Raw genomic sequence first — 13445 nt, 5'->3', positions numbered from 1 at the left:
AATGCTGGCAATGCTTTGATAGGGATTGCATTAAATGTGTAGACTACATTGGGTACTATAGACATTTTAATAATATTTGTTCTTCCAATCCATGAATATGGAATGCTTTTCCATTTCTTTATACTGCCTTCAGTTTTTTTCATCAGTTTTATAGTTTTCAGAGTGCAGGCCTTTTGCCTTTTTGTTCAGGCATATTCCTCAGTATCTTATTTTTGGTGCACTTCTAAATGGGATAGATTCCTTTATTTTTTCTTTCTGGTGCTTCATTATTGGTGTATAGAACTGCAACAGATTTCTGTATGTAGATTTTGTATCTTGTGATATTACTCAAGTCACTTATCAGCTCTTTTTTGGTAGAATCTTCAGGGTTTTCTAATATACAGTGTCATGTCACCTGCAAATAGTGAAAATTTTACTTCTTCCTTACTGATTCAGATGCTGTTATTTGTGTCTTGTTTGACTCCATGGTAGCCAAAAAACAACTCTGTATCATTTCTATTAGTTTAATTTTATTGAAGTTTGTGTAAAGTTCCAATATATCTTCTATTTTGGTATATTGGATGCTTGTAAAGAATGTGCAATTTGTTGTTGCATGGTGGAATATTCTATAAATTTCAATGATCTCTTTTTAGTTGATGGTGTTGTGTTCTTCTGTATCATTGCTGATTTTATGTCTAGTTAATCTCTCTGTTATTGACACAGGGTTGTTGAAATCTCTAACTATAATTTCAGATTTGTCAGTTTGTGCTTTTTGTTCTGTTATTTTGACTCATATATTTTGCAGTTCTGTTGTTTGGTGTATATACATACAGAATTGCTGTCTTAGTGGGTTGAACTTTATATTATTATGTAAATTCACCTTGCCAGTTTCTGTCTTTTAAGGGCATATTAGACTACTTATATTTAGTACAATTATTGATATATAGGGCTTAAACTGTCATTTTAATTTTTATTTCATTTGTTTTTTCCATTTCCCTTCTGAATTTTTATTTAGAATTTCATTTTGAATCTTTCATGGTTCTTTTAATATTTTATTTATTTATTATTTTAGAGAGAAAACATGCACACAAGTGGAAGGAGGGCCAGAGGGAGGGGGAGAGTGAGAGAATTTCAAACACACTTCATGTTGAGCACTGAGCCTGATGCGGCACTTAATCTATGACTGAGCTTAATGGACTGAGCACCCAGGTGCCCCTAACTCACCAATTTTTTTAATGTGCATATATTTGTATAGCTTTTGTGTGTGCATGATTGCTATAGATATCACATTATTTATATACTGTTCATTGGTCTCCCGATGTTGACATTTTGCTTGTTTGAGTGAAGTGTAGAAACCAAAACTATTCCTGGGTAGTCTCCTGCTTCTGGAAAAATTCAGTAGATACATTATTACCTTTTCTTCCCATTAAATACAGCTAAAATTCCTAGACATTATATATAAAACAACATAAGAAAACACTGACAGTTGAAAAGAAAGCAGACTGGCTAGGAACCTCAGGGTCTCTCTGGATTGAACTGTTGTCTCCCCCAAATATCTATTTTGAAGGTTTAAACCCCAATATGACTTGATCCAGTGATGGGAACTTTATGGAGATTAAGATTAAATGAGGTCATAAAGATGGGGTCCTAATACAGTCCTAATAGGACTGTAGCTTTATAAAAAAAGGAAGATCTTTATCAATCTCTCTTTGCCAAGTGAAGATGTAGCAGGATGGTAGCCAGGAAGAGAGATCTCATAAGAAACTGACCATACTGGTACCTAATCTCACACTCCAGCCTTCAGAACTGTGAGAAAATAAATTTCTGTTGCTTAAACCACCCAGTCCATAGTATTTTTTATGGTAGCCTAAACCAACTAATCTAGGGCCTGAGTAGCAATATGGTGAAAGAAATCTTGGAACATAAGGAAGCAAGAAGAGAAGAGCAAAAATGTGATTGAATATAATAAAATAAACTTTCCTTTTACTCTTGAGTTTTCCAAATTATGTTTGTGGGTGAAGCAAAAATTATAACAGAGTCAATTGTGGTTCTCATTATATGTAGGGGAAATATTCGACAATGATATTATAAATGAAAAAGTAAAATGATGTATTGTATTCTTCATTTTTAAAATAACAGCTTTATTAAGGTATGACTCACATATCGTATGCTAGAGGAATATAACTAAATATAAAATCTGCCAACCCAAAAGGCTTCTCCACAAAAGTAGAAGAGAGAGAAAACTGTTTTATTATTGGATAAGCATTAAACTAGAATGTGATGCACATTACAGGCAATCTGTTAAAGTGAATGCAAAGACAGAGAGAAATTTAATCCCATTACATGCCCAAGCAGATCCATCCAGTTGCATACATTTTCTCATGATAAATGATTATTATTCCCCCATGTAAAAGAACATGACATCATCATTTATCACACATTATTTATCCTAAGGTCACTTATAATTAGGGTACCCACCTGTGTTTGTTAATTGATTTTAAAAAGGAAAATAAATTACTCATATCTTTATGATAGGAGGTATATTTGTAACTTGGAGACTGGATCCAGCTAAAGTTAGATTCTTATCCTCCCACAGGAAATAGAAGATATGGGTGCTATCTTTTGTAATTATTACATTTCAAAGAGATGGCTGCCAGGTTTTGAGAAAAAAATATGGAAGAGAGAAGATTCACAATTCCATTTTTTTCTTTTCTATAAGTGTTCTAAGAGAGGGTGTAGAGTATCTTTTTCTTTTTATACCAAGAGAAATTAAAGTTTATTTTCCTTATTTTTAATGTGGATTTGTCATGTACATCTAATTCACCTATTTAAAGTGTACAGTTTGATAGTATTTAGTATATTCACGTAGATTAACAATTACCACAATCAGTTTAGATAATTTCATTCTCTAAAAGAAAACAGTTCCCCATTAGCAGTCACTCTCCATTTCTGTGACACTCCCCTTGTCAGACCTAGGTAACCACCAATCTACTTTCTGCCTCTATAGATTCATATATTACAGATATTTTATATAAAAATAATATATTTTATGATATTTTATGACTTGTTTCTTTCATTTAGCATATGTTTTCAAGGTTCATTCTGGTTGTAACATATGTCAGTATTTCAATCCTTTCAAAGATGAATAATATTTTGTGGTAGAAATATGCACCATTTTGTATATCTATTATCAGTTGATGGCAATTTGGGTTATTTCCACATTTTGACTATTATGAATTATGCTGCTATGAATGTTTACATACAAATTTTTATGACAATACATTTTCATTTTTCTTGGATATATACCTAAGAGTATATTTCTGGTTCATACGATGACTCTATATTTATCTTTCTGAGGAACTGCCAAACTGTTTTCCAAAGTGGCTGCACCATTTTATATTTCCATCTGCAATATATAAAATTTCCAATTTTCCCACACCCTTTTACACTTATTATCTACCTTTTTTATTTTGGCCATCCTAGAGGATTAGAAGTTCTATTTTATTGTGGTTTTGGTTTGAATTTCTCTGGTGATTAATGTTAAGCATCTTTACATTTACTTATTGGCCATTTGTATATCTTCCTTGGAATACTGACCAAAAACCTCCCACAATGGTCAAAGACAGACAGTGCAGATGAATGGACTGAAGGAAAAGTGGCCAGGACACAATAGCAGAGCACATGCAGCCCACATAGGAGACAACTCTGAAGCACCAGGTTCTGGTGAACAGGGGATACTTCACTGCAGGGCACTACAGGACCTCTTTTACACAAGGCCATACATTCAAGAACACGGGATATAAGTGACTTTCCTAAAACAGTGAAACAGACACAAAGATTTAGAAAAAGTGAGGAGACAGAGTAATATACCCCAAAAGAAAAGGACAAAACTACATCAAGATACATAAGCAAAACAGAGGTAAGCAATATGCCTGATAGAGAATTTAAAGTAGTGAATGAACATAAAGATACTCACTGGACTTGAGAAAAGAGTGGAGGACATCAATGAGACTCTTAACAATAAATAAAAAAATAATAATAATCAGAGATGAAGAACACAATAAATGTAAATAAAAATACACTAGATGGAAAAAATAGTAGACTAGAAGAAGAAAAAGGATGAATTAGCAAACTGGAAGACAGAGTAATAGGAAGTAATCAAGCTGAGCAGGTAAGAGAAAAAAATGTGCAACATGGGGATAGATTTAGGGAGCTCAGTGACTTCATCAAGTGTAATAATTTTTACATTATAGAAATCACAGAAGGAGAAAAGAGGGATAATGGGAGCAGAAAATTTTTCTGAAGAAATAATAGCTAAAACTTCCTTAATCCAGGGAAGGAAACAGAAATCCATATCTAGGAGACACAGACAGCCTCCAACAAAATCAACCCAAGTAGGAACACACCAATTAAACTGGCAAAAAGTAGTAATAAAAAGAGAGTTTTATGAACAGTAAGAGATAAAAAGAATTACATATAAGAGAAATACCAAAAGGCCATCAGCTGATTTTTTAGCAGAAACTTTGAAGCCCAGAAGAATGTGACATGATGTATTTAAAATGCTGAAAGGAAAAAACCTGCAGCCAATACTCTATCCAGCAAGCCTATCATTCAGAATAGAAGAGATAGAGTAACCCAAACAAAAACTAAAGGCATTCGTGACCACTAAACCAGCCTTGAAGGAAATGTTAAAGAGGACACTTTGAGGGAAAAGGAAAGACCATAAGTAAGAGTAAGAAAAGTAGAGGTAATCACAAAATAAAAGAATGCAAAGTATGACACCATAAACCTAAAACATGGGGAGGAGAGGAGTAAAGAATGGATTGAAACTTAAGCGACCATCAATTTAATATAGACTGTAATTTGCAGAATATGTTATACAGAAACCTAATGGTAACCACAAATCAAAAAGCAGTAATAGGTATGCAAAAAAGAAAGAGAAAGGAATCCAAGTATATCACTGAGGAAAGCCAACAATACATGAAAGAGAGAGCCACAAAAGGATCACAGGATAATTACAAAAATATAAAACAAGTACAAAATGATAATAAATACATAGCCATTAATAATTACTTTGAATGCAAAGCTTCTAAACATGCCAATCAAAAGACACAGGGTGACAAATGCACAAAAAACAAGACCAATCTTTATGCTGCCTACAAGAGACTCATTTCAGACCTAAAGATACATGCAGATTGAATGTGAGGGGATGGAGAAACATCTATCATGCAAATGGCTATAAAAAGAAAGCCAAGATAGCAATACTTATATTGGGCTAAATAGACTTTAAAATATAGACTGTACCAGGAAACAAAGAAAGACACTATATAATAATAAATGGGACAATATAACAAGAAGAAACACCAATTGCAAATAATTATGTACCCAATATGGGAACACTCAAATACATAAAGCGGGAAGTAATAAACATAAAGGAACTAATTGCTAGTAATACAATAATAGTAGGGGACTTAAATACCACACTTAAATCAATGGACATCATCCAAACAAAAAATCAACAAGAAAAGAGTTGCTTTGAATGATACAGTGGGACAGATGGATTTATCGGAATTATTCTGATCATTCCATCCTAAAACAGCAGATACACATTCTTATGAGGTGCACACATAATATTCTCCAGAATAGATCACTGATAGGCCACAAAACAATTCTCAACAAATTCAAAGATATTAAAATCATACCTCACATCTTTTCTGACCAAAACACTATGAAACCAGAAATCAGCCACAAGAAAAAAAATGGACAGAGCATAAGTACATGGAGGCTAAATAACATGCTACTAAACAACAAATGGGTCAACCAAGAAATCAAACAAAAAAAATTAAAAATTACATGGAGAGAAGTGAAAATGATAAGAACAAAAGTAGTTTTAAGAGGGAAGTATATAACAATACAGGTCTAATTCAAGAAGCAAGAAAAATATCATATAGATAGCCTAACCTTACACCTACAGGAGCTAGAAAACAACAAAAACAAACAAAACCTAAAGCCAACAGGAGAGGGATAATAAAAATTAGAGCAGAAAACAATGATATGGAAACTAAAAAACAAAACCAAAAAACAATGGAACAGGTCAATGAAACCTGGAGCTGGTTCTTTGAAAAGATCCAAAAAATTGATAAACCTCTAGCAAGACTCATCAAAAAAAGAGAGGACTCAAATAACAAAATCAGAAATTAAAGAAGAGAAATAACAACCACCACCATAGAAATAAAAAGGATTGTAAGGGAATATTATGAGAAATCATATGCCAAAAATTAGACAACCTAGGAGAAATGGATAAATTCCTAGAAACATATAATTTCCCCAAAACTGAGTTAGGAAGAAATAAGAAATTTGAACAGACTGATTATCAGTAATGAAATTGAGTCAGTAACCATAAAGCTCCCAACAAACAGAAGTCCAGTACCAGAGGCTACACCAGTGAGTTCTAACAAACATTTGAAGAAGAGTTTATGCCTATTCTACTCAACTTATTCCAAAAAATAAAAGAGGAATGAAATATTTTAAATTCATTCCATTCAGCATTTCTCTGATCCCAAACCGAGATAAAGACAGCACATACACACACACAAGATAGAGAGAGAGAACTGGAGGCCAATATCTCTCATGAATATAGATGCAAAAGTCTTCAACAAAATATTAGCAAACTGAATCCAACAATATATTTTTAAAAATTCACCAAGATCAAGTGGGATTTATTCCAGAGATGTCAGAGTGGTTCAATATTCACCAATCAACATAATACATAACATCAACAAAAGAAAAGATAAAAACTATATGATTATTTCAATAGATTCAGAAAAAGCATTTAGTAAAGTACAATATCCATTCATGATATAAAAACCCCCAATAAAGCAGATTTAGAGGGAACATACCTCAGCATAATAAAGGCTTTATATGAAAAATCCACAGCTAACATCTGTGGGGGGAAAAATGGAGAGATTTTCCCTTAAGATCAGGAACAAGACCAAGAATATCTATTCTCTCCAATTTTACTCAACACTGTACTAGAAGTCCTAGCCACAACAATCAGACAACAAAAAGTAATAAAAGAAGTTAAAATAGGTAAGGAATAAATAAAACTTTCACTATTTGTGGATGACATAATTCTATATATAGAAAACTCTAAAGACCCCACCAAAAAATTACTGAAACTGATAAATGAACTCCATAAAGTCATAGGAAACAAAATCATGGTACACAAATCCATTGCACTTTTCCCTGTTTTTGGAATTTAACTTTTTTTTCCCCAAGTTTTTATTTCAATTCCAGATAGTTGACATTAATTTCAGGTGTAGAATTTAGTGAAAAAAAATCACTTACATACAACACCTGGTGCTCATCACAAGTGCTTCCTCAATACCCATCACCTGTTTTAACCCACTCCACTCCCCCATCAACCTCTCCTCCAATAACGATCAGTTTGTTCTCTGTTGTCAGGAGTCTGTTTCTTGGATTGCCTCTCTTTTTCTTCCCCCTATGTTCATTCGTTTTATTTCTTAAATTCCAGATATGAGTGAAATCATATGGTATTTGTATTTCTTTTACTGACTTATTTCACTTGGCATAATACTTTCTAGCTCGATCCACATCATTACAAATGGGAAGATTTCATTCTTTTTTTATTGTTGAGTCATATTTCAGTGTGTGTGTGTGTGTGTGTGTGTATGTGTATACTGCATCTTCTTTAGCCATTAATCAGTCAATGGGTATTTGGGCTCTGTCCATAATTCAGCTAGTGTTGATAATACTGTTATAAACATTGGGGTGCATGAATCCCTTTGAATCAGTATTTTTATCTTTTGGGTAAATACCTAGTAGTGGAATTACTGGATTGTAGCACCCATTGCATTTCAAAACGCTAAGAATGAAGGAACAGAAAAAGAAATTAAGGTAAAAATCCTATTTGCAATTGTACCAAAAATAATAAAATCTAGGAATAAAGTTAACCAAAGAAGTGAAAGACCTGTACTGGGAAAACTATAAAACACTTATGAAAGAAATTAAAGATGACACAAAGAAATGGAAAGACATTCCATGCTGATGGATTGGAAGAACAAACATTGTTAAAATGTGTATACTAGCTAAAGATATCTACACATTTAACACAATCCCTATGAAAATACCAACAGCATTTGGTATTTGGTCCAAACAACTGAACAGATACATGCAAAACAATGAAATTGGACCGCTTTCAACAACAGCTTTCAACCGCTTTCAACAACAGCATTGTTGTTTTCAACCACTTTCAATAACACCACTGTTCACAGAACTAGAACAAATAAACTAAAATATATACAGAACCACAAGAGATTTTTATTAGACAAAGAAATCTTGAAAAAGAAGAACAAAACTGGAGGTATCACAATTCCAGTCTTTAAGTTATATTACAAAGCTATAGTAATCAAAACAGTATGGTGCTGGCACATAGATCAAAAATAGATACACAGATCAATAGAATTGAAAGTCCAGAAATAAAATCACAATCATATGGTGAATTAATTTTCAATAAAAGAGGCAAAAATACGCTGTAGGAGAAAGATAATATCCTCAAAAAACGGTTTTGGGAAAACTGGACAGCTACATGCAAAACAATGAAATTGGACCACTTTCTTACACCATACACAAAAATAATGTCAAAATAGATTAACGACCTAAATGTGAGATTTGAAAATCCTGTAAGAAAGAACATACAGTAATTTCTCTGACATTGACCATGAAAACATCTTTCTAGGTATGTCTGCTTAGGCAAGGGAAACAAAAGCAAAAATAAACTATTGGGACTACATTTAAAATAAAAACTTCTGCCTAACAAAGGAAACCGTCAACATACTAAAGGACAACCTACTGAATGGGATGATATTTGCAAAGGACATATCTTATAAAGGGTTAGTATTCAAAATATATAAAGAAATTATAAAACTCAACACCATAAAAATAAATAATCCAATTTAAAAATGGACAGGAGACATAAGCAGACATTTTCCCAAAGAAGACATTCAGATGGCCAACAGACACAAGAAAAGATGCTCAACATCACTTATCAACAGGGAAATGCAAATCAAAACACAATGAGATAGCATGTCTCACCTATCAGAATGATTAAAATCAAAAACTCAGGAAACATATAAAAGGAATCATTATAAGAGGGAGGGTCAAGATGGCAGAGAAGTAGCAGGCTGAGACTACTTCAGCTAGCAGGAGATCAGCTAGATAGCTTATCTAAAGATTGCAAACACCTGCAAATCCATCGGCAGATTGAAGAGAAGAACAGCAATTCTAGAAACAGAAAAACAACCACTTTCTGAAAGGTAGGACCGGCGGAGAAGTGAATCCAAAGTGACGGGAAGATAGATCCCGGGGGAGGGTCTGGCTCCTGGCAAGCAGCAGAGCAACAGAGCACAAAATCAGGACTTTTAAGTCTGTTCCGCTGAGGGACATCGCTCCAGAGGCTACACTGGGGAGAAGCCCAGGCGGGGTCAGCGTGGCCTCAGGTCCTGCAGGGTTACAGAAGGATCGGGGGTGTCTGAGTGTCACAGAGCTTGTGGGTATTGGAACGGGGAAGCCAGATACAGAGACAGAGCCGAAAGTGAGCTCATAGCTCAGCGTTACCTTGAACTGGTCACAGGCTCGGTGAGCTCGGAGCGCGGCCGGAGGTAAGGCAGACGGGAGTTACTGGGTGCTGTTCTCTGAGGGCACATTGAGGAGGAGGGCCCTGGACTTGTGGTGCCTCCGGGCCGGAGACCAGGAGGCCGCCATTTGTATTCCGTGCTCCAGAACTCTATGGAAAGCGCTCAGGGAACAATAGCTCCTGAAAACAAACCCTAGCAGATTAATCAGCCTGGCTCCTGGTAAGGGCGGTGTAATTCCGCCTGGGGCAAAGACACTTGAGAATCACTACACCAGGCCCCTCCCCCAGAAGATCAACAAGAAATCCAGCTGAGACCAAGGTCACCTACCAAGGAGTGCGGTTTCAATACCAAGGAGAGCAGCAGAATTCCAGAGGAGGAGAAAGCAAAGCAAGGAACTCATGGCTTTCTCCCTGTGATTTTTCAGTCTTGCAGTTAATTTAATTTTTTTCTTTTTCAAATTTTTCTCTTCTTCTGCTAATTTTTTTTAACTTTTACCGTTTTATTTTTTAACGTTTTTTAACTAGTTTATCTAATATATATATTTTTCCTTTTTATACTTTTCTTTATTCATTTTCTTTTTTCAATTCTTTTTTTTTCTTTCTTTCTTTTTGAACCTCTTCTTATCCCCTTTCTCCCCCCACACACATCAACAATAATACAATAATAGTAGGGGACTTTAACACTCCCCTCACTGAAATGGACAGATCATCCAAGCAAAAGATCAACAAGGAAATAAAGGCCTTAAACGCCAGATGGACATCACAGACATATTCAGAACATTTCATCCCAAAGCAACAGAATACACATTCTTCTCTAGGGCACGTGGAACATTCTCCAGAATAGATCATATCCTGGGCCCTAAATCAGGTCTCAAACAGTATCAAAAGATTTCAGACCACAATGCTCTGAAGCTAGAAGTCAATCACAAGAGGAAATTTGGAAAGAACCCAAATACATGGAGACTAAACAGCATCATTCTAAAGAATGAATGGGTCAACCAGGAAATTAAAGAAGAATTGAAAAAAATCATAGAAACAAATGATAATAAAAATACAACGGTTCTAAATCTGTGGGACACAACAAAGGCAATCCTGAGAGGAAAATATATAGCGGTACAAGCTTTTCTCAAGAAACAAGAAAAGTCTCAGGTATACAACCTAACCCTACACCTAAAGGAGCTGGAGAAAGTACAAGAAAGAAACTGTAAGCCCAGCAGGAGAAGAGAAATCATAAAGATCAGAGCAGAAATCAATGAAATAGAAACCAAAAGAACAATAGAACAAATCAACGAAACTAGGAGCTGGTTCTTTGAAAGAATTAATAAAATTGATAAACCCCTGGCCCGACTTATCAAAAAGAAAAGAGAAAGGACCCAAATAAATAAAATCATGAATGAAAGAGGAGAGATCACAACTAACACCAAAGAAATACGAACTATTATAAGAACATACTATGAGCAACTCTACGCCAACAAATTTGACAATGTGGAAGAAATGGATGCATTCCTAGAAACATATAAACTACCACAACTGAACCAGGAAGAAATAGAAAACCTGAACAGACCCATAACCAGTAAAGAGATTGAAACAGTCATCAAAAATCTCCAAACAAACAAAAGCCCAGGGCGAGACGGCTTCCTGGGGGAATTCTACCAAACATTTAAAGAACTAATTCCTATCCTCCTGAAACTGTTCCAAAAAATAGAAATGGAAGGAAAATTTCAAAACTCATTTTATGAGGCCAGCCTCACCTTGAACCCAAAACCAGACAAGGATCCCAGCAAAAAAGAGAGCTATAGACCAATATCGTTGGTGAACACAGACGCGAAAATACTCAACAAAATACTAGCCAATAGGATTCAACAGTACATTAAAAGAATCATTCACCACGACCAAGTGGGATTTATTCCAGAGCTAAAAGGTTGGTTCAACATCCGCAAATCAATCAATGTGATACAACACATCAATAAAATAAAGAACAAGAACCATATGATACTCTCAATAGATGCTGAAAAAGCATTTGACAAATTACAGCATCCCTTCCTGATCAAAACTCTTCAAAGTGTAGGGATAGAGGGCACATACCTCAATATCATCAAAGCCATTTATGAAAAACCCACCACAAATATCATTCTCAACGGAGAAAAACTGAAAGCTTTTCCGCTAAGGTCAGGAACACGGCAGGGATGTCCATTATCACCACTGCTATTCAACATAGTACTAGAAGTCCTAGCCTAAGCAATCAGACAACAAAAGGAAATTAAAGGCATCCAAATCGGCAAAGAAGAAGTCAAATTATCACTCTTTGCAGATGATATGATACTATATGTGGAAAACCCAAAAGACTCCACTCCAAAACTGCTATAACTTGTACAGGAATTCAGTAAAGCGTCAGGATATAAAATTAATGCACAGAAATCAGTTGCCTTTCTCTATACCATCAACAAGACAGAAGAAAGAGAAATTAAGGAGTTAATCCCATTTATAATTGCACCCAAAACCATAAGATACCTAGGAATATGCCTAACCAACGAGGCTAAGAATCTATACTCAGAAAACTATAAAGGACTCATGAAAGAAAGTGAGGAAGACACAAAGAAATGGAAAAATATTCCATGCTCCTGGATTGGAAGAATAAATATTGTGAAAATGTCTATGCTACCTAAAGCAATCTACACATATAATGCAATTCCTATCAAAGTACCATCCATCTTTCTAAAGAAATGGAACAAATAATCCTAAAATTTATATGGAACCAGAAAAGACCTCGAATAGCCAAAGGGATATTGATAAAGAAAGCCAAAATTGGTGGCATCACAATTCCGGACATCAAGCTCTATTACAAAGCTGTCATCACCAAGACAGCATGGCACTGGCACAAAAACAGACACATAGATCAATGTAACAGAATAGAGAGCCCAGAAATAGACTCTCAAATCTATGGTCAACTAATCTTCGACAAAACAGGAAAGAATGTCCAATGGAAAAAAGACAGCCTCTTCAATAAATGGTGTTGGGAAAATTGCACAGCCACATGCAGAAAAATGAAATTGGACCACTTCCTTACACCACACACAAAAATAGACTCAAAATGGATGAAGGACCTCAATGTGAGAAAGGAATCCATCAAAATCCTTGAGGAGAACACAGGCAGCAACCTCTTCGACCTCAGCCACAGCAACATCTTCCTAGGAACATCGCCAAAGACAATGGAAGCAAGGGCAAAAATGAACTATTGGGATTTCATCAAGATCAAAGTCTTTTGCACAGCAAAGGAAACAGTTAAAAAAATCAAAAGACAACTGACAGAATGGGAGAAGATATTTGCAAATGACATATCAGATAAAGGACTGGTGTCCAAAATCTATAAAGAACTTATCAAACTCAACACTCAAAGAACAAATAATCCAATCAAGAAATGGGCAGAAGACATGAACATTTCTGCAAAGAAGACATCCAGATGGCCAACAGACACATGAAAAAGTGGTCCATATCACTCGGCATCAGGGAAATACAAATCCAAACCACAATGAGATATCACCTCACACCAGTCAGAATGGCTAAAATCAACAAGTCAGGAAGTGACAGATGCTGGCGAGGATGCGGAGAAAGTGGAACCCTCCTACACTGTTGGTGGGAATGCAAGCTGATGCAACTGCTCTGGAAAACAACCTGGAGGTTCCTCAAAATGTTGAAAATAGAACTGCCCTATGACCCAGCAATTGCACTACTGGGTATTTACCCTAAAGACACAAACGTAGTGATCTGAAGGGGCACGTGCACCAGAATGTTTATAGCAGCAATGTCCACA

This window comes from Mustela nivalis, assembly GCF_964662115.1.
Source record: "Mustela nivalis genome assembly, chromosome: X".
NCBI classification, from domain to species: Eukaryota; Metazoa; Chordata; class Mammalia; order Carnivora; family Mustelidae; genus Mustela; species Mustela nivalis.
Note: the sequence above shows the minus strand (reverse complement) of the source record.